The sequence below is a fragment of the Haliotis rubra genome, unplaced genomic scaffold (assembly GCF_003918875.1).
Source record: "Haliotis rubra isolate DU_JTF1 unplaced genomic scaffold, ASM391887v1 Scf4, whole genome shotgun sequence".
NCBI classification, from domain to species: domain Eukaryota; kingdom Metazoa; phylum Mollusca; class Gastropoda; order Lepetellida; family Haliotidae; genus Haliotis; species Haliotis rubra.
In genome coordinates, this window is record NW_025767079.1 from 3,079,561 (window position 1) to 3,095,081 (window position 15,521).

A 15,521-nucleotide genomic window follows, 5' to 3' on the forward strand; every position below is an offset into this window, starting at 1 on the left:
ATCGTGATGATATGACCTTATGACCATGTTATTTGGCTGTCTGTGCTGTCTGTAATCGACTTGTTTGAACTGTTGATAATTAGTTACACCTTTCAGAACTCCAAAAGTCACTTCTGTTAATGTGGTTTCATTGTACATAGAATAACGGCACTAATCTGCCAACTCCAAATTTCATAATAATATCTAGATTTAGAGAAAGCCAACTTTCTTTTCGGTAGCCTAATAACAAAAAAATGATTCTGAATGAAGAATGTGCTCCTAGTGGGGACATTGTTTGTTTGTTTGTTTGTTGTTTAAAGCCGTCCTCAGCAATATTCCAGCTGTAATATGGCGGTCTGTAAATCGACATCATGAGCATCGATCTACACTATTGGGATAAGATGACATGTCTCAACAAAGTCAGTGAGCCATTTAGTTGGCTCTTACGACGAACATGTTGCTGAAAACCAATTCTAACCCACACGTTCACAGTTAAATTGTATTAGTAAATTTTGGTTGAGTTAAAACGTCCATCCTTAAGTGGGTTTCTTTGACAGTATGACTTCCCTTCCCCATGTTCTCATATGAATTAACTTCAAAGTGTTCTTGCATCAATAAAACTGAAAACTCGGTGTGAAGAAAAGAATTTGGTTTCACTTTTGTGCATTATGTTTAAGTTGACAGACTGGCAAAGGACTGAATAACTCTTTGCCTTAGTCAGCACTATTTGTTTAGTCAATGTGCTATTTGTTTGACATCGATGCATACTTAACTGCAATTTTTCCCTTTTGTGTATTTTTCTGAATGATTATGTTATTTGACTTTGAAGTGCCGAGGTTTTGGCTTTGTGTAAATAGCTTCGGGTTTGAAGATGGTGAAATATTTTAATTTTGAAAATGCTTTCTGTATTATGTGGTCTTGTCTGTAATGCTGTAGATAGGGTTGTCTCAGTGGTCAGTGGACAGCGGTAGGATCACTTGTGGTGTCATACCAAAGACGTTAAAAGATGGTACTGGATGCCCTGGTTTCTCTGTTAACAAGCACTGTAGAGTCAACCATAGACCAGGTTAATACAAGCGAACAGTGACACGGATAGACACATGTCACTAAATATGTGTCATGAACTTTGAACTTTTTTTTTTTTTGTGACCTAACTTAACTTCCCTCATATTATCACTTGTATAAGAAATTACTGTTTGTATATAGCTATGTAAATAAAATGTCTACAATATGATACAGTGCTTGTTGTCTTTGGTAGATGATTATGCAGTCATAACAAATGGCTACCGGTATATACTATTTGACCAAATCTAGAGAGAGCATCAAAACCAGGTAAATTGATACACCTGGCCTTATCGCCCACACTGCATATCTTGAGCATGTTGAACACCACTGCTTGTCGCCGTCCATTAGACCATGTGGGTAGTACTCATGCAGTTGGTCTGTGAACATGTGGACACTGTTTCAACAGTGGAAACTGGTTTGTTTTTAGCAACCTGATACATTCTGTGGCTTGTTCCATATCAACAAGAATTTCTGGAGGGTGGAGGTGTCATACTAATTACTGGATAACACAAGGTCCTTGTGGGCAAAGTTCCTATGGGCAAAGGTCCTTGAGGGCAAAGTTCCTGTGGGCAAAGGTCCTTGAGGGCAAAGTTCCTGTGGGAAAGTTTCCTTGTGGGCAAGGGTCCCTGAGGGCAAAGGTCCTGTGGGGAAAGGTCCTTCTGGGCAAAGGTCCTGTGGGGAAAGGTGAGGGGCAAAGGTCCTGTCCTTCTGGGCAAAGGTCCTGTGGGGAAAGGTCCTTGAGGGCAAAGTTCTTGTGGGGAAAGGTCCTTGTGGGCAAAGTTCCTGTGGGCAAAGGTCCTTGTGGGCAAAGTTCCTGTGGGCAAAGGTCCTTGAGGGCAAAGTTCCTGTGGGCAAAGGTCCTTGAGGGCAAAGTTCCTGTGGGGAAAGGTCCTGGGCAAAGTTCCTGTGGGGAAAGGTCCTTGTGGGCAAAGTTCCTGTGGGGAAAGGTCCTTCTGGGCAAAGTTCCTGTGGGCAAAGTTCCTTGTGGGCAAAGTTCCTGTGGGCAAAGGTCCTTGTGGGCAAAGTTCCTGTGGGCAAAGTTCCTTGTGGGCAAAGATCTTGTGGGGAAAGGTCCTTGTGGGAAGTTCCTATGGGCAAAGGTCCTTGTGGGGATGGTTTCAGTCCTTGAGGGCAAAGTTCTTGTGGGGAAAGGTCCTTGTGGGCAAAGTTCCTGTGGGCAAAGGTCCTTGTGGGCAAAGTTCCTGTGGGCAAAGGTCCTTGAGGGCAAAGTTCCTGTGGGCAAAGGTCCTTGAGGGCAAAGTTCCTGTGGGCAAAGTTCCCGTGGGGAAAGGTCCTGGGCAAAGGTCCTGTGGGGAAAGGTCCTTGTGGGCAAAGTTCCTGTGGGGAAAGGTCCTTCTGGGCAAAGTTCCTGTGGGGCAAAGTTCCTTCTGGGCAAAGTTCCTGTGGGCAAAGTTCCTTGTGGGCAAAGTTCCTGTGGGCAAAGTTCCTTGTGGGCAAAGTTCTTGTGGGGAAAGGTCCTTGTGGGCAAAGTTCCTGCGGGCAAAGTTCCACACACCGGTGTAACTGATGGTGTTCAAAGCTGAGAAAAACTAAATCTACTCAGTTTGCAAGTAACTGAAGCACTTGGGTTGTTTGGATGTTCTGGGTTACTGTAATTAACTGAATATGAAACTTTTAAGACATTTTACTGTCCTAAGTAGACAGGTTTTTATATTGAATAAATATATTTCTGAGCAGTTCACACCTGTGAAAATCCAAGTTAGAATTGGTCTTCAGCAACCCATGTTTGTCCTCAGACACAACTTAATAATAATAATAATTCATTCATATAGCGCCTAGTATCCATCTGACTAGCTGCTCACTGGACGCTGTAATCAGAATCTGATTATTATTACCCCGGATAACCCAAGCTGCCTGTAAGGAGCTAGAAGGTTATAGTCACATGACTTTATCCAACCGGGTACCCATTTTCTGCTGAATGAACAGGCAATTTTAAACAAACTCCCTTGCCTAAGGTGAGACCACATGTATCAGATGTGCTTCGTTGTGGGGCAGGACTGAAGTCATAGAAACTCTCAGGTGGACTCTGACAGACCTTATACCTTTAGGAAGAATAACTATTCTAAAGAGCTTGATTTTACCAACACTTAATCATCTTTTCACCTCGCTAGCAAACCCTAAATTAGAAAAGATAGTGAACCTTCAAAAGAAATGTTTCTCCTTTATATGGAAAGGTAAACCTGATAGAATAAAACGATGTCTGATAACAAAAACATACCAAGAATGTGCCGTGGTCTAAAAGTACCAGCTAAAAATACATTGAAACAATTAAGTCCCAGAAAATATCATGGATCAGAAGATTATTCGTACATGACTCAAAATTAAATAATCTTTTATATACTTCACAACCAGTGAGCAAACTAAACCCCATAGAAATGGGACCATTGTATCTGAAGACACATTATATTCCAAAACTCATAAGCCCATTCTGGAAAGACGTATTTGAAGCCTGGTCTGAATTACAAGGACAAAGTAAATATGATAATGACCATCTCAGCAGACAGTACATATGGGCAAATGATAAGATAACAATAGGGAGAAAACCAGTAGTATATGACCACTACCTACAGTCAAATGTAAAATTTATAAATGATTTCTTAAAAGATGACAATACATTCCTTTCTTATAAAGAATTCAGTAGAACTGTTTGGAGTAAAAACAAATTTCCTTGAATATACAGGATTATTATCTTCATTGAAAACATATTCAAAACAGAGTTAAGCTCAAAATTAATATTCAGAAAGATTTACCTTTTATTCCTCCTAATTTGGAAATACTACTCAAAGCTAAGAAAGGATGTAGCATGTTTTACAACAGGCTTCTTCACAAGGAAACTATAAACCAAAACTGCTTTATCAAAGTAAATGGGAAAACATAAATATCACTCTTAATCTATCGAAGACACATAATTTTATACCATTTCGAAAGCATCATATAGTGCTAGGCACAGGTGGCTTCAATACCGTATTCTCCATAGGATCCTTACAACCAATAAAGATTTATATAAATACAAACTAATAGAATCACCACTATGTACATTTTGCGATGTTGAAATAGAATCTATCATTCATTTATTCTATGAATGCAAACATGTCAAAAAGCTGTGGCAAGATCTACTAGAATGGATTGAAAATGAAACAGACACCCATTTCAAATTAAACGCGAGAAACCATTATTCTCAGATTCAAAGAGAGAAGAAACGATGTACTGAATTTCATTTTCATATTAACTAAAGAGTACATATTCTAGAAAGTTAGCAAACATTGTACCTTCTCTCGCTGGTCTGAAACCAAAACTGAATTACAATTACCACTTGCACAAATTTAATGCATACTCACTGCAAATAACGACACTTTTGTTACATTTTGCCACAGTCTATTTACATAGATAATGACTTTGTAATTTGACTCCTATATAAAGCAACAAAAATGCTGACTTGTTAAATGTGCATGATATGCTGTACCCAGATCAAAAGAAATACAGTGATAAAAAAAAAAGAAACTCTCAGGTGTCAAGCTGCCAAACACGGTCACCCATCCAAAGACTGTCTGAGCTCGACGTTGCCTAACTTCAACTGATTCGTGATCTGAGCTCTACACACAGGACCTCACACCACCACTTACTGGATTGGTTGGTCAAGCTGAGTGGTTGGGAGGATGCAGGTCACTGTATCCCAATTGTGTAGATAGATGCTCATGTCAGTCACAGTTATTCCACAAGACTTGATAATTGTACTTTGAATACTGTCAAGTGATATGATATCAGTACAAAGGCAACATTAAATCGCTGCATTTTCTTTCAATCATCATTTTTCCATCTTGGGTAAGAAATATACAAAAACAACAAAAATGGCACAGATGGATTCAATAAAAATCAAATTTATTTTCTGTAAAAAATTTAAGAATGTTGATCACTTTTGCTACTGTTCTTGTGTTTCACTGCTGCCAGTTTCATTCTGAATCTGAGTTCGATTTTCAAATTTTCCTTAAATTAAAAAAACCTAAGTTGTCCTTTGATTTCTTTACAAAACGGTAGCATCAAGTGATATGGGATTTACTTCCTGGTTACTTCCTGGTTATGTCAATAATGATAACATATTGTTCTCATATCAACAAAAATTTCAAATGCAGTCAAACAGCATAATGTGCTGAAGTAGAATGGACCTTGGTGTTCTCCCATTGCAGATAGCCAGTTCGGTTCAATAAGCAGATTAGCTACTACCTGCTACCTACACATTATAATGGGATATTCCAAATAAAAACACAAGAAAAACTGAAGCTATATTATTTACTTTGAAAGATGGCCGAAAAGACAATTTTTACTGCTGCAACATAAAAACAGTTGATTTTCATAAACAATCGGGATTAACCTTTTCGTCTAACAAAAGACCATTGTTAAAAAGACATCTAAAATGATTGCAGCATTTCAGAAATTAAAGTTCCTACTAAACAGAACAACACCAGTTTTTCTTCAGGATTCACTCCCACCTGTAGTAGGCAACTGGACAAACTATGGGTTAAGAAACTCCGACAATTTTAGCCAACCATGTACAAAACTAAGGCACTCAACATCATTGGACAGTGGACTGTTCCATTATACCCGTAGGTGTTACCCTAATTAACATCCTAGTTCAGTGTCTGTCAATCAACTGTCTGTCAAATGGGTGTCTGTCAATTGCAACATGAATAGTAAAGAAGAAATAGGCATTGACCAAACCTTTTACTTCAAACCATAAGTTTGACTGCATGTTCAAGAGTTTATTTGACATAGGAATATCTTTTGGTTAAAATTTGACGGCATGAATTAAACAAATACATTAAAAACATGCACTAAGGGACCGTTAATATTTTATGACTAGAGGGGGTGATGATGATCTTAAGGTGAGGTGAGGTGAAATTGGGTTTAACGTCGTGCTTGAGAATATTTCGCTCATAAGACGACGATGATGATCTTAAGGGGGAGTTGGGGTTGTGGTAAATTGATTTTGTTGGGGTTGGGGGTGAGTGGGTGTCACTTACTTTGTACATAAATTTTAGAGGGGTCATTATACATACTTCTCCATAAAAATCATCATCACCCTCCCCGAGCCATAAATTATGAATGGTCCCAAATGCCTAAGGCATTTCTTAACGACAAAGAGAAGTCTTTGACAGGCATTTAGAAGTTGGCCGAAGGGGCAAGACATTGCTCTTAAATGTTTTAACAAAGAAATAAGTTGTTATCCTTAAAAATGAAATATGTATTCAACTATAAACAGACTTGTCAATTATAAAGGTTTCTATAAATTATCAAAGGCTTTTCACTAACTTGACAACAATTTACAAGCAATATGAATTCTATTTATATTTTAATTCCTTTTCTGTTTACAGCTGTTATCTTGAAAAGGAAGGCATGGTAGGATGAGGGATACACAGGATGGTGGGATGAGGGATACACAGGATGGTGGGATGAGGGATACACAGGATGGTGGGATGAGGGGTACACAGGATGGTGGGATGAGGGATACACAGGATGGTGGGATGAGGGAGACACAGGATGGTGGGATGAGGGGTACACAGGATGGTGGCTGGGGATACACAGGATGGTGGCTGGGATACACAGGATGGTACTCAGGGTGGTACTCTGTGTTGTGTGATGGGGGTGGGGGGTACACAGGATGGTGGGCTGGGTGATGGTACTCCGGTGGTTGTGTAATGGGGTTGGGGGTGGGGGGGTACACAGGATGGTGGCTGGGGATACACAGGATGGAGGGCTGGGTGATGGTACTCTCGGGTGGTTGTGTAATGGGGTGGGGTGGGGGTACACAGGAAGGTGGCTGGGGATCACGAGGATGGTGGAGCTGGGTCACGGATGGTACTTAGGGTGGTTGTGTAATTGGGGTGGGGGGTACACAGGACGGTGGCTGGGGATACACAGGATGGTGGAGCTGGGTCACGGATGGTACTCAGGATGGCTGTGTAATGGGGGGTGGGGGTACACAGGATGGCCTTGAGGGTGGCTGGGGATATGCAGGATGGTGGAGCTGGGGTCCCACGATGGATGGCCTCAGGGTGGTTGTGTAATGGGGGTGGGGGTACACAGGATGCGCCGAGGAGTGGATGGGTTAACACAGGTTGGTGGTGGGGTGGGTGTGGGTACACAGGATGATGGTGGGGTGGATGGGTTAACACAGGTTGGTGGTGGGGTGGGTGTGGGTACACAGGATGATGGTGGAGTGGATGGGTTAACACAGGTTGGTGGTGGGGTGGGTGTGGGTACACAGGATGATGGTGGGGTGGATGGGTTAACACAGGTTGGTGGTGGGGTGGGGTGGGTAACACAGGATGATGGTGGGGTGGGTGGATGGGTTAACACAGGTTGGTGGTGGGTGTGGGTACACAGGATGGTGATGGAGTGGATGGGTTAACACAGGTTGGTGGTGGGGGGGTGTGGGCACAGGATGATGATGGTGGGGTGGATGGGTTAACACAGGTTGGTGGTGGGGTGGGTGTGGGTACACAGGATGGTGGTGGAGTGGATGGGTTAACACAGGATGATGGTGGGGTGGGTGTGGGTACAGAGGATGATGGTGGGGTGGATGGGTTAACACAGGATGATGGTGGGGTGGGTGTGGGTACACAGGATGGTGGTGGAGTGGATGGGTTAACACAGGCTGGTGGTGGGGTGGGTGTGGGTACACAGGATGGTGGTGGAGTGGATGGGTTAACACAGGTTGGTGGTGGGGTAGGTGAGGGTACACAGGATAATGGTGGGGTGGATGGGTTAACACAGGTTGGTGGTGGGGTGGGTGTGGGTACACAGGATGGTGGTGGGGTGGATGGGTTAACACAGGATGATGGTGGGGTGGGTGTGGGTACAGAGAATGGTGAGGGGATCTAGCAGTGAATGAAATAGGCCAAAAACCCAGCCAGACATCTGGGCTGGTAACTTCAAAAACTTACTAGCCCAGAAGAGATTTAACCAGTCCTTCCTAAATACTAAATCGACAGTACCAGGGGACACGTTATCTGAATAATTTTTTTCACCCGTCCATCGGGCTGGCTAGATGCAAAATTAGACCATACGGCAGAAATCTAGCCTGTCTCGGGCTGTCGGACTGGCCTTATTTCATACACTGGATCTAGACTTCATTTAGAGCCTTTTCATTACAGATAGGGCTGTGGGGATGTGAAAGAAATATGGTTCAGGGAGTGTGAGACAGACAATGTGATTTAGGGTATTTGGATTTCAGAATGACATGTAACCTTTGATAACTGAGATTAGTTGGACATACATTGATACATAATCAGTAATGTCCGTTTGTATCAGTGGATTTGAAAATACAATATTCTAAATTGGAATATACTAAAGAAAAAAACGTGTACATACAGAGAATATGGTGGCTTCAAGACACAAAAACTGATTAATTGCGATATGTAGATGTTAATAATATAAAATATTCAAGTATCACCATGGAAACTTGAGTATATGCATTCAACAGTCTGAATACAAAACAAACTTTCTTAGAAAAGAAACACACGCTCAAACGCATAATAACACATAGCAGATTCACGCAACAATCACAAATAAGGTTAACAATTTTTCATTTTAAATAAATCAACAGATTAAATACACAAATAATATTTTAAAACTAATGAATTAAAACTATAGTTTAAACACTATATACTACACACACACACACACAAACACACACACACACACACACACACACACACACACACACACACACACACACACACACACACACACACACACACACACACACACACACACACACACATACATATTTGTATGTACTGCCTGGCAAAAATCATCATACACCGATGTTTCATAGCATCAAAATACAAACAAACAAGAAATGCTTACACAATGGTCCTTTATTTGATACTGGGCCTTGATTTTCGAATCTCTCTTTGCGTTAGGATGATCTGAAGTTAATGTTAAAGTATGGCACTTAGAACCATCTTAACACCAGGAGAGCTTCGAAAATCTAGGTCCAGGGCCCCATTCCTCAAAGCGTTCGTAGCACTAAGATGAACGTAACTCCCATACTTTAACATAGACTGTCGTAGCGCTATGTTCATTTTGAGGAACGGGGCCCAGGTATCTGTTTTCACGCTAATGCTTTCACAACATTTATAATGTTTGAGACAAATCAATTTGTCTAAAAATTTGAGCATTTTCTTTCACCTAGTAATTTTTTTAGTATCACAAGCATTTTCAATACTTCACAGGTTTGTATACAACAACAAAAATAATAACGATAATAATAAATGGAATTATGTCAGACAATAGAGCCAACCAACCTTGCTCTTTCCTCAATCTTTTATATTTATCAATTGTAATGGAGGAACGTGGTTTGATTAACGTCGAGGCCCTTCATAAAAGAATTTTATAGTGCACTTTGCATATGTATTTGTCTGACAATTCTCTTCTGAAGCAAAACTCATGATAAAAACAAGGCATTCTAGACTTATCTCTAAAGAGCCAAGGAAGTTGCATACAATCTCAGTGCTGATGGGTCTGTATTGCTGAACGGTAATGTATGAGTGAGTGAGTGAGTGAGTGAGTGAGTGAGTGAGTGAGTGAGTGAGTGATTGATTGAGTGATTGAGTTTAGTTTGACGCCGCTTTTAGCAATATTGCAGCAATATCACGGCGGGCGACACCAGAAATGGGCTTCAAACAATGTGCCCATTTGGAGAATCAAACCCGTGTCTTTGGCGTGACGAGTGAACGCCGTAACCACTGGGCTACCCCACCGCCCCCAGTAATATATTAAGTTACAACCAAATAATTTCGTGCTTTCAAGTTTACACAGATTCCCGAACATTGGTTGGTTGAGAGAGCGGTCATGTGATCTAAATTTCAAGGTTCATTACTCTTGAACCCCTCTAATCGTTCATACTTGTGTAAACACCGTTCATACGTAAGTGAACGTTTTTCGCTTCGGTTTCAAGGACCCCCAATAATTGGTGATGCCAATTTCGCGAACGAACCTGTTTCAAGTCACCCCAAGTTTGGCAATGTCACTACCAAACGGATTGCCGAACATTGTTCCTTTTCACAGGAGTTTAATGTTTCGCAGTTTGTGGGTTCATCTGGCGGTTTTCTGCCCGAGGTCTGTTTAACAACTGCTCAATAAATTTCACAATAAACAATCACAAATAAATAGAATACAACAAGATCAGCTTCCTATTCGCCACTCCGCACAACTTCGAAGTTGGTCAGTGTATTATTACGCGGTCAAACAAGGTATTTACAAGTGAAAAGGTACAATGCCAGCGGTGTCCTCCCATTAGTGAGAACTTCCAGTTGTGCTGGTTAAAATGCTATTGTTATTGCTTCTTTTTTCTGTTTGATGCTGTTATTGATGTTATACTTATTAAAGCAGTTTCAAACCTCATAACGAATTTGTTGTTATATTTTAAACATCGGATACTTTGAGAACTATTTCTTCAAGGGTTGGGATACATGTGTAAAGAAAATCGCTGTGTATACAAGCATCGCTGCAATACGTACGTTCTTGAACCGAATGGCATTACAACATTTTACAGGTATTAAAACACACTAAACAATGATCATCTACAAATGGGTGGAAACGTGATGTGTAAACTTCAAAGTGCGAATTATAAGAATTGAATGTCAGTTTTGTGTGTTAGCACTGAAAATGAACGATGTCAAAGCGAAATTCAAACTCTCGCGTGAACTCGCTTGTAAACTCGCTCGTTCACACGAGTTTGAACACCGCTTTGACATCGTTCATTTTTCAGTGCAAACACACAAACTGACATTCAATTCTTAAGTGAAGTGTCATATCAAATCGGCACAGACACACTTTTTCAGGGGGAAGACACTCTGAACAACCACTGCATGGGGTTTATGTGCAGTGTGTTGAGAATTGCAACCCTAGAGTCCTTCACTTGAATGAGTGAGTATGGGGGTCACCAGAAATGGGCTTCACACATTGCACCCATTCACTGGCTTTAAAAGTGAAACAAAAGGCTTTCTGTTTGCTGCTCTGTGTCAGTCACTTCCCACTTGTAACCATCAATGTGTGATTTTGTGTCCAAATGTAAACATGAAATGGATATTTCTATTATGAATTTAATGAAACTGTCCAACACCTTGTCAGTGGATGCCCGAAGTTAGCACAAAAAACAGTATCTAAATGGCATGATGACATGGCTGGGTCTTTTCATTACCATCTTTCCCATGGTTGTGGTTCTGGACCCCGTTCCTCTAAGCGATCGTATTTCTACGACAGTCGTAAGTCTATGTTAAAGTATGGGAGTTACAATCATCTAAGCGCTACGATCGTTGTGAGGAACAGGGCCCTGGTTGAAAGTCCATCCTTGGTATGGTCCAATTTATAAAGGTGTGATAAAAAGCTTGTGAAGAAACCCTGGAAAAAAATAAAGGAACACTTGTCCTTTCATGTGATCCCTTATTTTTTTGCCTTCAGTACATGTCACAGAAAAATGGTACTGAGGCAGTGTAGCTCACCTGGATATGTAGTAAACAATTTAAAATGTCAACAAAGATAATCACTTAACCAAAGTTGGTATCAGCATAATACTCATATATACTGATGGAAACAAATAAGGGAACACCACATATATATGGGTATTTACATAGCACTATAGTCTATCCCCACAAGCATGCTCAAAGCGCTTCTCTGTTTTTCCCTCGATCATTGGATGTCAATCTCAGCGGCACATCATATAATAAATCTCAACTCCCTGAGGAGCATATACCTCTTGCTGCCGCTAGGCACACCGAGTTAATGTGACTTTCGAGGTACCCATTCACAGCTGGTTGGACTGGGACATATAGTCACAGTACTTTGTCCAAGTTTACTAGGTGTTTGCAGATATTCGTGTGGTCACCATCTGGTCATATACCAACTGATTCGTGGGTTCTTTTAAGTGCACAGGGTTGTGTACTGTACACTCTATTTTCAGAAATGATGATTACATAACTAAATAAATTATATTTTGGCCTAAGGTGTATTTTATACATATGATTACACAACTTATAGATCCACCAACTGAAAAGTCTACTGAAGAGAATACATAAAATTCTGATTTAATTAAAACCAGGGGAAACTGACTTTTGTTCCAAAAACATTGGCAAATGGCTTTACATCCACTTTGGCATTACAACCAGGGTATTTCAAGGGCAGGAAATCCATTCTGGCCAAAACATGGCATTTTACCCAGGATGGCATTATAACCAGTGTGCACTGTATATATTTTGAGAAAATTCGTGAGCATCAAAATTAATAATGTCGCAGAAACATAATCCATATGTTGAATTCTGAGTTAATTACTTCATTAATTACTTCCTGTTATGTCTGTGCTTCAAAATACAAGTAAGTCAACATATATAGAAAAAGAATCCTTTGACCTTTCCTGTTGATTATATTTTCATCTCCAAACATTTGATTTTAAGAGATCACTAAATTTATGCAAATAAATTAACTACAATACTCACCATAACAAGAACATTGACACAACCACACGTTAAATTTGTTAGCCACAGATTGAGACGTAGTAACATACCCTGGGCCTCCTTTCACAAAGCACTAATGACCGTTCATGATTTATGGCTGGGGGGGGGGGTGGTGGTGGTGATGATGATTTTTATGGAGATGCATGTACAATATGAATGACATCCCCTAAACTTTATGTACAAAGTAAGTGACCCCCCTGCATGTCATGTACAAATTCAATGATCCCCCCTTCCCTTCCCATAATTTCTAAGCATAATTTCAAACATATTTTTATGTACAAAATAGCTGACACCCCTAGTACATGTGTACAAAATTGATGACCCCCTACCTCCCCAGAACAAAATGGGTGAACCCCCAAAAAAAAAAAAAAAATCATCATCATCCCCCAGCCATAAATTATGAACGGTCCCCTAGTAGATGTGCACAAAACTGATGTCCCCCCACCTCCCCAGAACAAAATGGGTGACACCCCACCCACCCTTAAAATCATCACTCACACACACACACACACACACACACACAAAAACAAACAACAAACAACAACAACAAAACAAAACAACAACTTATGAATGGTCCCTAAAGGTCACCTTGGTGCAATGTTAAAGAATGGGAGTTCTATAAGGTTAACCTTAGTAAAGGTTGCTTCGTGAAAGGAGCCCCAGCCCTAATGAAACAAGAACCTTCTCAATAATTTTGTACTCAATGTTTAAGACCCTCCCTACTTCAAAATTTCAAAGAATCCAGTGGTCTGGAACTTTTTCTTGGTAGTTACTAGTCATCTTATTACCCTTTTATCAAATACAAAACCCAGAACTAACTATGGAGTAAATACAGTCTTAATAGATGTACTTTCTCAGAATTCATCTCAGAGGATGTCATCACAATAATATGACGTTGTACTCAATGCAGTGTACTTTGTACTTATATTGTACTGAAAAACATTTAAGACCATCCGATGCTCTTACGTTACTTAAATAATTTCCTGATCCTGGACTTGTTTGAGTAGTTACTGGGCAGTTATAGTACCCTTTTACATTGCTATTTTCCGTAAAAAAATCTGTAATACATACATTTACGATAAATATGTCAATCAATCTTTATTCCGGTTCTGAAAAGACCTCAGGCCTATACTACACTATATACACTGCTTTATACACGTTCAAGGAACAATGGGGCAGTGGTGTAGCCTAATGGTTAAAGCGTCACGCCGAAGACCCGGGTTCAAATCCCCACATGGGTACAATGTGTGAAGCCCATTTCTGGTGTCCCCCGCCATGATGTCGCTGGAATATTGCTAAAAGCGCCGTAAAACCAAACTCTGTCAGTCAGTAAAGGAACAATATGTTTTCTATGTACAAATGAGTAGAAAATATACATGGACAGGTTTCAATTTCTTTAAGATTTGAGCTGTTCAGCAGTAGTGAAAACTTAAGCCTGTTTGGATGGACATAATATTTTTCTCTTATATATTTGCTTTGAAGACTACTGTAGTTAGGGCACACAAGAAGAAAATCATACTCGTCTTCAATTGCATTTGTATTACATAATTTACAAGTCCTATGTTCTATGTTCTCTATCCATATTTACATATATACCTTTCTTGATTAGAAGTTCATGAGATGAGCATCAGAATCGTGTTAAATGTTTTTACATTTAAACATGATAGATATAATTCGGTATGAATATTGTTTTTAAATATAAGGTAAGTGTGACATTTACGATAAATATGGAATGTAGTGTAAATGTAAATTCTCGGTTGTTATAGGGGTTACTTTTAAAGATTACCTCCTCAAGAAATCGGGGATGATTAATGGAACAGGGTGCTTATTGTGGTGAAAACAGTAATATGAATCCTATAGCACTACTGCCCTACAACTACGTAAACATACAACTCCACAACTGATAAACCTTGTTGTCTCTTGTGTAGACATCATGGTCGGCATGTTGTAATTATTGTGTCCAAAGCAACCCATTCGCTGTCATGAGAGGCATTTTAATTTTGGTTCTCATGGCAACTCTGGATTAGAATAAGAAACAAGCAGCTGGTGTGAGAGGTGATTAAATGATCAGATTCTAGGACTTGGTTGATTGAGTGTCTGTATGTCCTGTTGTTCATATTATCAATAACTGGATTATCAGGCCTTGGCTTCAAAAAATTACATCTGTAATATTGCTGACTGACACTTTTAACATATGCAAACAAAAAAAAGGAGGCAGGCGCCAATTTGTGATTAGATGAATGACCTATTATCCACAGCTGGGAATAACATGATGACTGCATAAAATTCCCCAATACAAATGTTTTTATGAACCTGATGTTGACATTGCATGACCTTGACCATGACCTTACTTGACCTGACCTCAGATGTAACAATTAACATGTTTAAGGGTTGTACAAGCACAAGTAAAATCTTCATGGAGCAAAAGTCATTTGAATCATTCAACCTCATTCAACCAATGACCTTGACCTTTACAAATGCCATTGCCTCTGTGATGGCATTTGTAAAGATACACGCAAGTGCTGTTACTCTGAAGGGGGCGGTGGAGTAGTCTAGTGGTTAAAGTGTTTGCTCGTCACACCGAAGACCTGTGCTCCATTCCCCACATGGGTACTACATGTGAAGACCAATTCTGATGTTCACCACCGTGATATTGATGGAATAATGCTTAAAGCAATGTCAAACCATACTCACTCACTCACTCACTCACAATTCCTCTAAAACTAACAAGATAAATATATATTTGTTTACAGGCTACAGTCATGACACTGCTTAAAGGTCACATGCAACCCAAAAATCAAACATAATTAAAACACAATTATCACTTCTTCATGACATATAATATGCATTGCTGATTATGAAAAAACAAATAAACAAAATTATAAGCGTATAATCGCAAATCAAAAGTGCAATATTTTGTACTTGGGTTTACCTCCCTCGAAA

General features: G+C 40.0%; 1 long non-coding RNA gene across 1 annotated transcript; it reads left to right on the plus strand.

The window, feature by feature from the left end:
• The first annotated feature begins 1,625 nt into the window (after window positions 1-1,625).
• LOC124287231 lies at window positions 1,626-2,287 on the plus strand. The gene is made up of 3 exons (XR_006901228.1): window positions 1,626-1,713; window positions 1,763-1,932; window positions 2,197-2,287. It is a non-coding gene; the product is annotated as an uncharacterized LOC124287231 (long non-coding RNA).
• The last annotated feature ends 13,234 nt before the right edge of the window (window positions 2,288-15,521 follow it).